The sequence below is a fragment of the Sturnira hondurensis genome, unplaced genomic scaffold (assembly GCF_014824575.4).
Source record: "Sturnira hondurensis isolate 20B ecotype Veracruz unplaced genomic scaffold, ASM1482457v3 Scaffold0001074, whole genome shotgun sequence".
NCBI lineage: Eukaryota > Metazoa > Chordata > Mammalia > Chiroptera > Phyllostomidae > Sturnira > Sturnira hondurensis.
Window position 1 is genome coordinate 2,719,277 of NW_028073705.1, and position 9,863 is coordinate 2,729,139.

Genomic DNA, 9,863 nt, shown 5'->3' on the forward strand with positions numbered 1-9,863 from the left:
GCAGAAGGCTGGTGCCTTTAATCCACCACATTGTGCCACCCATGAGGTGCACTGATTAGGAGCAACCTGCTCCTCCTCCTCCCTCTTTGCTGGCCTGGGTGCTGTGCACTCTCAAAGTCCCTTCCGGGCGGTTTAGTTCTCTTATTAAATTTTGTCTCTCTGGGAACTGCTGACTCTCTGAGCCCTTGCTGCCCTCCTCTGATCAGTCCCTGCAGCACCCCTCTTCCTCCCTCTTCACTGGCCGGCTACTGGCTACTTCGAGGGAGAGGTGCTCGCACAGAGGCTGCAAGTCATTTTTTTTAGTGACTTTCCTTTGGTTGTGGGCTGCCCTTCTTAACAAGCGCCCAGCTTTTCATACAGCCCAACTCTCTGACCAGTCCCAAGACTCTCTGGGTCACAGTCAGACGTGGCCCAACTCTTCTCCCATCTCCAGGTGTCTCCCTGTTCCCTGATTTCTCTGGTACTGTTGAGCCACAGACCATAGTCCAAGCTGGGAAATGCCCCCCACTTTGTGTCTCCCACTGCGTCTTTATCCCCCCAGTGACTTCAAGCATCCAGGTCTCTCCTAGGCGAGACTGACTGCCCTGCTCTGGAGGAGAGGGAGCTATGAAGTTACAATGGCTGACCTGGCTCTCCTCCAGAGCTCCTATGGCAGCCATGGGCCTTGGCACAGGGCCCAGGGACCTCCTGTCAGTCTCCAAAATCTCCTGACTGTCTGTTTTTAAGCGTCCTCTGCAATCTTTGGCTTCCAAACTTCATATAAGCTGAGATTCCATTTGCTGTTCACTCTGTTCTTCAGAAGATCAGCTAGGTATCCCAGTTGGGTACATGGGCAAGTGGGTTAAACTCCCACCTACCTCGGTGCCATCTTCAGGAATACATCCTAGGGTTTCAAGTGCTGTGCATATGCTAATGTACTTATATTTGTATCTCAGCCCACATCTTCTCCTGAACTCTAGGCTCACGTCACAAATAGTTTACTAGATATTGCCAGATTGGCGGGGCAGGAGGAGGGCCCAAATTCAGTTCAAGGTGAGATTTATCGGGTTGGCCAAAAAGTTCATTTAGTTTTTTCCATATGATGGCTCTAGTAGTGCTTAGTTGTCTTTAACTTCATTTGAAACAATTTTGTTAGATTATATTTTGACAGCCGTCATATCAACATGCATTAAAAAATATCACAATTGGGGAATTTTTGTGCAGCCATTTTGATATTGAAGAGGGAAGAAAATATGCAACTTTTTAATGTATTATGCTTTGTTATTTGAAGGAAGGTTATAGTGCAACTGAAATGCAAAAAAAAAAAAAGATTTGTGCAGTGTATAGAAAAGGTGCTGTGACTGATCGAACGTATCAAAAGTGGTTTGCGAAGTTTCTTGGTACAATTGACATTTTGGTCAAATATTTCTTTGCTATGCATCTGTCTTGTGTGTTGGAAGATGGTTAGCAGCACCCGTGGCCTCTACCCACTAGAGGCCAATAGTGGGAGATAGCCAACGTACTCAAAATATCCAAATCAATAAAGATAGGTGAAAATGAACAATGTTTCTTTTATCTTGTGAAAAAAATCCTAAATGAACTTTTTGGCCAACCCAATACATTCCATCTGCACAAATTCTATTTGGAATTCCATTTCCAGTTCTTTAAAATACATAAGGGGTACAAACTGTTGTCATTTTTTTATGTATAGAGAAGTTTAAGAAAAATAGAAAAAGATAAAAGTGAAACAATGTTATACTTTTATTTGAAGGCTGTATTTGTTTTCTTGGCAGTAGTGGCTCCTTTGTAACTAAATAGACAGATCTTTTAGGACTTTAGGGAAATCTAAAAATTCAATAACAGACTTTTTAAGTTACCTAAAATTGGTCAGGTTGGGTTGACCTAAATTTACAAATTTAAATGTGTTAAAAAGAGTTCATTCTCTACATATTCTCTTGGTTTAGGAATAGAGGTGATGTTCTTCCTCTTTATTTTATTATTTCCCCTAATAATAAAATGAATATATGTTTGCAGCAGAAATATTTTGAAACATTAAACAAATAAAAAATGTATTATTCATGAGCTAACCACCTATATATAACCTATATCTTTATTATACATTTTCCACAGATTGGAATCATATTGGATATATAGTTTGTTTCTTAGTTTTCTAAACATTGTATTGTAAAGAGTTTATGACTGTAATATAATTCAGTTAGTTGTTACTATTGAACAATTAGTTTTCAGTATAAATAATGCTACACAAAATACCCTGGGACCAAATCTCCGCCAGCCTCTCTGTGTATTTCCTAAAGCTACAGATTGTTTCCAGGTCCCTTATGCAGGTCCAATTGCACCCCGGAATAACTATGCCACTTTACACATCGTGGTAACATAAGAGGAGCCTCTTGCTGTCGTCTTATATTTATTATCAAGGATTTAAAAAAATCTTTGTCTGTCTGAGGTGCATAAGCATTTTTTCATCTTCAGTTTGGCAATGAGATTTGTGTTATTAGCTGTCTTCCAAGGGGTACAATGCCCATTGTTACAGTGGGGAAAAAAGGATTCAGGCTGCTCTGCTGCTGGGCACGCAGGCAGGGGGCCGTGGAGAAGGCTGTGAAGGTTTGCACCCAGCGCTTCTTTTTTTTTTTTTAAAGATTTTATTTATCTTTAGAGGGGAAGGAGAGAGGGAGAGAAACATCAATGTATGGTTGCCTTTCGTGCATTCCCTGCTGGAGGCTCGCCTGCAGGGAACCAGCCTGCAGCCCAGGCATGTGCCCTGACTGGGAATCAAACCACAATCCTCTGGTTCGCAGGGCTGTGCTCAATCCACTGAGCTACACCAGCCAGGGCTCCAGCGCTTCTTTATATGCAGTTGCCTCCTACAACCTCCCCTGTCCTGGGGGAATCTAGCATCATTATGCTTTTTCTTCCTGTTCAATTTTGCTCTCCAAGGATTTGATAGATATTGGTTAAATACAAATTTCTTAATCATAGATAGGTATTTAAATTTTGGTTTTGTTTCTTTTACTTATAAACAGTGATTGTGTTACAGAACAGAGGTCCAAGGGGGGCAATATTTGGCCCACCCAGGGATGCCAAAAACTGTTACAGAACAGAAATACCGGGGCCCAGACTCCAGAGGATGGTATACTAATACTGTCTGGACCACCTACTGGGCCCAATGCCTATTATGCCTATTATTATGTTTATTACTGTCATTACCACTATGGTCATTACTCTGCAGCTTGCTTTGTTAACGATACATCACTTCAAGTTAATACACATAGACTAACTTACTCCTCCTCCCCCCTTTAAAAATAGCTTTTGACTGAATAAAGTAACAGGTGCATATGGTACAAACTTCAAACAATAGAAACATATACAGTGAAATATTCATCCACCTCTCACCCCAGACCCCTAGTCTTCCTCCACAGAGGCAACAGCCATATACAGTACCAGGACTTTATGAAAACACTATACTTATGATTATAGTTTTGTTATAAATGATACAGTCCAAGAACAGCCAAGTGAAGAGACACAGGGTGAGACATGGGAGGGTCACAAACACAGACTCTATGCTCTCTCACCCTGGAACCAGGGTTAGTCACCATCCCAACACTACGGGGTCCTCCCTATCAGGAAGTTCCCTAGCTTTTGTGTCCAGAGTTTTTATTGGAGTTTTGTGTGATTGAGCTCATGCTCTAGCCGCTCCCCTCTCCATAGGCCAGGTGGTTGGGCTGATATCACCCTCGTCCCTCTAATCACACAGTTGGTCTTTCCAGCTGGACCAGCCCCCATCAAGCTGTCTGAGTCACTTCATTAGCACAAACTCAAGTGTGGTATAAGGGGTTCAGGAATAACAAAGACACTCCTATCTGTGCCAGGAACCCAAGAGGAAGATCAAATTCTTTATTACATGATAGGCTCCAAAGCACAATTAGAAAACCTCTGATTTACAGAGCAAACACTAAGCTTTTAAATATAATACAACCTAAAAAGATGAAAATTCCATGAGGGCAGGGAACTGGTTTATTCACTTCTAGTCCACCAGTGAGCATCACAACACATAGCATACAGTGGGCACTCAGTAACAGTATATGAGAGTTTCCCTAGTTATTCCAGGCACCAATATGTATTTTCCCTTCCTGGTGTCTAGTCGGTAAGCTCCTGGAGGGCAGATCTTTGCATATTCTTTTTTAAAAAAGATTTTATTTATTTATCTTTAGAGGGGAAGGGAAGGAGAGAGGGAGAGAAAGATCAATGTATGGTTGCCTCTTGTGAATCCCCTGCTGGGAACTGGCCTGCAACCCAGGCATGTGCCCTGACTGGGAATCGAACCGCGGTTGTTTGGTTCACAGGCCCGTGCTCAATCCACTGTGCTACACCAGCCAGGGTGATCTTTGCATATTCTGACTAAAGGTGCAATAAATAACAAATTAATTCTTCTTCATGAATAATCATAATACAAAATGCTCAAAGAATAATTTACTTCAAATGACACTGCAATTTAAAAGAAAACATATCACACATAATTTCACCATAACACAAATAATTCACAATAGTAATTCTAGATACAAATTTACAGTTAAATTTTGGAATCTCTTGTTTAATTGAGAAAAGTTTATTAAGGGTTGGGGTATGTGGAGATGACGCTTAGCAAAAGGATTAAGCATCATCAATGTTCTAAGAGATTTTTTTCTTTTTCAGCTTTGAGATATAATTGACAAATAAAATTGTAAGATATTTAAAATACACATTGTGATGATTTCACACACACACACACACACACACACACACACGCACAGTGAAAAGAGTCCTCCCATCCAGTTAATTAATATAGCTGTGGTAGGCAGTTAGTCATGAGCAGAGCAAGGACAATGGGCAAAGTACAAAAGGTTACCTAGTGCCCCAGGTACCTAGCAAAGGGCAAAACTGGGAAAACAAAGATCTCGCTCCCAGGGCAACTTTTCCTCCCTTAGCATATTGCTGGTCATGTGGTTTAGAATCCCTGACCTTTCCTTGCTCGGCATATGGATAGTCATGTAGCTTTAGACATCCTTAGTGGAGGACAAAGGGACCAGAGGATAGCTTCATACAACTGCCACACAAACCCTTATAGGACCAGTCCTTTCAGCATTAAGTTCCCAGGACAGTGGGGGTGTGACCTGCATCAAATGATATTGGAAGCAAAGCCCTGGGTCTGTTGACCACAGAGATAGAGCTTTGGCCTTTCCAAAGATAACATCTAGGCCTCAGGTGTGCTTCAGCTCCAGGCCAGTTGGGGGATGCCATGGCTGACCTCAGGCCCAGATTTGATGAATAATGCCCCCCTGTTCCAGTGCCAACCAATTAACAGAGACCACAACCCTGAAAGGACACACCCGGAAAGCTAAAAATATTTCATTGGAATCCTCCCCTGAGACTTCCTCCTCAATCCCCTTAAGACAGAGGACCAGTGCGCCTCCACCTCCACAGCAGCCTGTGCCTTTGCCCACCCTCTTCCCCCAGGCATGTTTCCTTGCCTCTCTTTTCCTTCTAAGCTCCAAGGGCTATTCTTGTGCCTCTGTAACTTGTTTCCTGAGCCCATTCTTCCACAGCTTACTTCTTCTACCTCTGTGACTTTCTAAATAAATTTTCTCTTATGTTTGAGGCCTGACACTGAATTCTTTCTTAGCCAGAACTCAGGTACTGAGATTGCTGAAAGAAGGTTCAGTCTGACTCCACTGGTCTAATACCTGGTGTCATTTCCCCACAAACATATCCATCACCTCACATGTATATATGTGTATATGTAAACACATGTGTGTATGTACATGGGTATGAAATATATATATATATATTTCTTTTTTTGGTGAGAACATTTAATTTCTACTCTCAGCAAATTTTAATTATATAATACAGTTTTATCAACGATAATCAACATATTATACATTAGATCCTCAGACTTTATCTTAAAACTAAAAGTTTGTACTAATCTCTCCCTATCCTACCCCCTTCGGCTAGTTTCTGACATCCACTCTTCTACTTCTAAGAGAGAGTTTTTGAAGCTATTACTAAATTTGCATTTTTATTTACATTTTATTACTAGATATACTTGCTAACATTTCTATCATTCCAGCAGTGGTCAGTGCACTTGGTATGAAGTCATTTTGGATCATAAGGAGCTACACTATTTTCCTCCCTCTTGCTTCCCACTCCAACTTTAAATATAAATGACTGTCTATTATAATCATTTGGTTCTGAGAAGAAGATTTTCCATAACATACCGCCCACACCCATGCCTATTTCCTCTTTGCTACCTATTTTGATTGTTTTGCCCAAACCTAATGACTTCCTATTTCTTCTCTAGTCTCTATTTACTATAGTTCTTTTGCGAGTTACCAGTAAATAGTAGTGACTAGTCATCCTTCTATCAGGCATCATCTCTGACACCTGGGCCTGTAATCTTAAAGTGGCAATGCCAAAAAATCTAGTAGAAGTGACAAACATGGACAGAAAGTGGCTAAAATTTAAGTATAAAAGCAACTAATAATCACCTCTTACCTACTAGGAAGGCTGTTATTAGACAAAACAGAAAATAACAAGTGTTAGTGAGAATGTGGGAAAATTAAAACCTTTGTATACATTGGTGGGAATCTAAAATGGTACAGCTACTGGTGGTTCCTCAAAAAATGAGAAATGGAATTGCTGTGTGATTCAGAAATTTCACTTCTGGGTATATACTCAGAAGAATTAAAAGCAGGGACTAGAAGTGATATTTGTAAACCCATGTTCATAAGATCATTATTCACAGTAGCCAGAAGGTGAAAGCAAGCAAGTGTCCATGGATGGACAAATGGATGAACAAAATGCATGTATACATAGAAAGGGATGTTTCTCAGCCTTAAGAAGGAAGGAAATTCTGACACGCTACAACATGAAGGGACCTTGAGGATGTTTTACAAAATGAAATAAGGCAGTCACAAAAGGACAAATACCATATGATTCTATGTATATGATGTGATGGTTATTTTATGTGTTAACTTGCCTGTGTCATGGGATGCCCAGTTATTTGTCAAACGTTCTCATGTGTCAGTGAGAGTATTTTTGAATAAGATTAACATGTGAAGTGGCAGATTGAATGCCTTGCCCTTCCTAATGTGGGTGGCTTTTACCAATCTGTTGAAGGCCTGAATAGAACAAAAAGGCTCACCATCCTGTAAGAGGGAACTTCTTCTGCCAGACTTTTTGAACTGAGACATTGGCCTTTTCCTGACTTTGGATTCAAAATAAAAGATCCTGGCTGTAAGCTGCCAACCTTTAGATTGATACAGCAACAGCCTCTTGAGTCTCCCGCTAACTGACTGCAGATCAGCTTCCATAACCGTGTGAGTCAATTGCTTATAATAAATCTCTTTCTATATACTCATATCTATAGCTATCCATATCTATATAATCCATTAGTTCTGTTTCTCTGGAGAACTATGACTAATACGTATGCAGTACCTAGAGCAGTCAAATTCATAGAGACAGAAAGTAGAATTATAGTTAGCAGAGGCTAAGACAAGGGCGAAAAGGGGATTAGTATTTAAAGGGTACAGAGTTTCAGACTGCAAATACGAAAAGAGTTCTGTGGTTGGATGGTGGTGATGGTAGCACAACAATATGAATGCACTTAATGTATTAATGGACACTTAAAATAGTTACGGTAATAAATTCTATGTGATGCACATTTTGTCACAATTTAAAAAGATTTTAGAAGTTTTAAAAAGCCAGCTAATGGTCTTACTTATTAAACACACCAAAGTTAGCAGTGATGACAATAACCAAATACAACAGTGTGACTATCTTTGTGTTATTTATCAACCTCATTATACAGTTTGTGGTATACGTAGCATGGTATCTGACGTTGGTGGGTGTAATGGCAGTCATTGCCAGCCTTGCTAATTTCTTGATACTTATTAAAAATGTAGAAAAAAGAACATATCATTCATTGAAAAAATGCTTAATGAGCATTTACTCTGCCAGGCAGCACTGTAGGCACTTGGGAGACAATGCTCAACCAGAAAGTCCTCCTGAAGCTTAGGGTCCAGTGAAGAGAGAGACAATAAATAAAAGGTAAAGAGTACCTACAGGTTGTGATGGGGCAATGAGATAGAAAATAGGAAAGGAACCAACTTTGATAGGGTGTATAGGGAAGTTTCTCTGAGAAGGTGGCATTTGTGATTGTGGTCCTCAAACCAAACTCAGTATTAGAAGAATGGATGTAACAGGTATCACATCAGACACAAAGGTGGCTTTGGGAAATGGTTTCCGGATGTTGGACAGTATGGAGCAGGGACATTTGGGATGATGCTCTTCTCCCTTGCTGGCCTCTGTGATGCAGTACTGAAGTCAAGGATCAAAGAGCCTGACATAAACACTTCTCTAGCTAGAAGTACATAGATTGATTAAAGTGTTTCCTGAAAAGGCATTGAGTGTAATGAAAATTATGGTGCTGCAAGGACTGGGCTTTCAACATTTGGTAAGACCCTATCTTGAATGGAAAGTTGTACTAGAAGGATGTACTCCCCATCACAGACTTTGGGGGCCAGGAGAAATACATGTGTGGCCATCTTGCTTCCAGCAAGATTTTTCTTCTTTGTTAATAAATTAGGAGCTGAATATAACTCACAGTGATAATCTGCAGCTTAGCATATTTCCATACAGGCGGAAAGGTACTATGAAGTGATGAGACATCCCTCGGTTAAGCAATTTCTGAAAGGCTTCAGGGTAGCACCTGGCATCAGTCAGAACTTCAAATTCTGAGTGATGGTAAGCCATCAAACTTACATTAAATAAATATTTATATACTCACAAATATCCAAAGGGGTGGTTCAGGCTTGGCTGATTCAGGGTTTGAACTCTATTGCCAGGACTCTGTTTCCCTTTGTCTTAATCATTTGTTATGCCTTTCTCTGGCTCAGATAAGCTCTCCCGGTATTACAGCAAAGATGGGCCTCTCAGTTCTTGGCTTGCATGGGGGTTGTAAGCACCTGTAGTCTTAGTAAGGAAGAGTTTTTGCAGCCACAGCAATCTCTGACACAATTTTCCGGTGCTAGATCAAGCTCAGTCACATGCCCAACCCTGTGCCTGGCAAGATGGGATTTTATGATTGACAGCCTCACCAGGTGTAGGAGATGCCAGTGCCAAAGGAAAAGAAGTTAATTTCATTAGAAGAAGTGTAAGGTGAGTTCTGGCAGGCACACATAGCAGAATATCTAGTAAGGACAGAAACCTACAAACTGTTCCTCTGGAGGAGAAGAGATAGAAGACTGTTGTGCCTTTATATATGTTTTGTCAAATGTAACAAAAGCTATTTATGATAGTAATCAAGACTCCTAGACTACTTCCTAACCCTGGAAGTACCCACTTAAAATCTTTTAAATTACTGAGTTGCCTAGTTTTTTAAGATTGATCACCCAAATTATTAACATTTCCCAAATACCTACTTATTATTGAGTCCTCACAACACCCTATTACATGTTATTATTTCTATTTTATAGACGAGGCTACTGAAGTGCAAGAAGGCTAAGCAATTTGTTCAATGCCATACAACCATAAGTAAAGGGTAATTGAAACCCAGATGTACCTGGTTCCAAAGCCCGCAGCCTCACTACTTCACATTTCTTCCTTAATTCAACCTATTTCCTCACAGAGATTTGAGAATTTAAGCTGCACAAGTGTAGAGGGAGAAAAAAGCAATGTAAGTGTATCGGAAACTTACTGGAAACGTGTTTATGTTTTTAATGTGGAGAGAGCTTTAGAAATCAGAGCAATATTTCAAAAATACATGGTGAATTAGACAATTAGCAACAAAAATACAAATGACGTTTAAACTTATGAATAAATGTTCATCCACA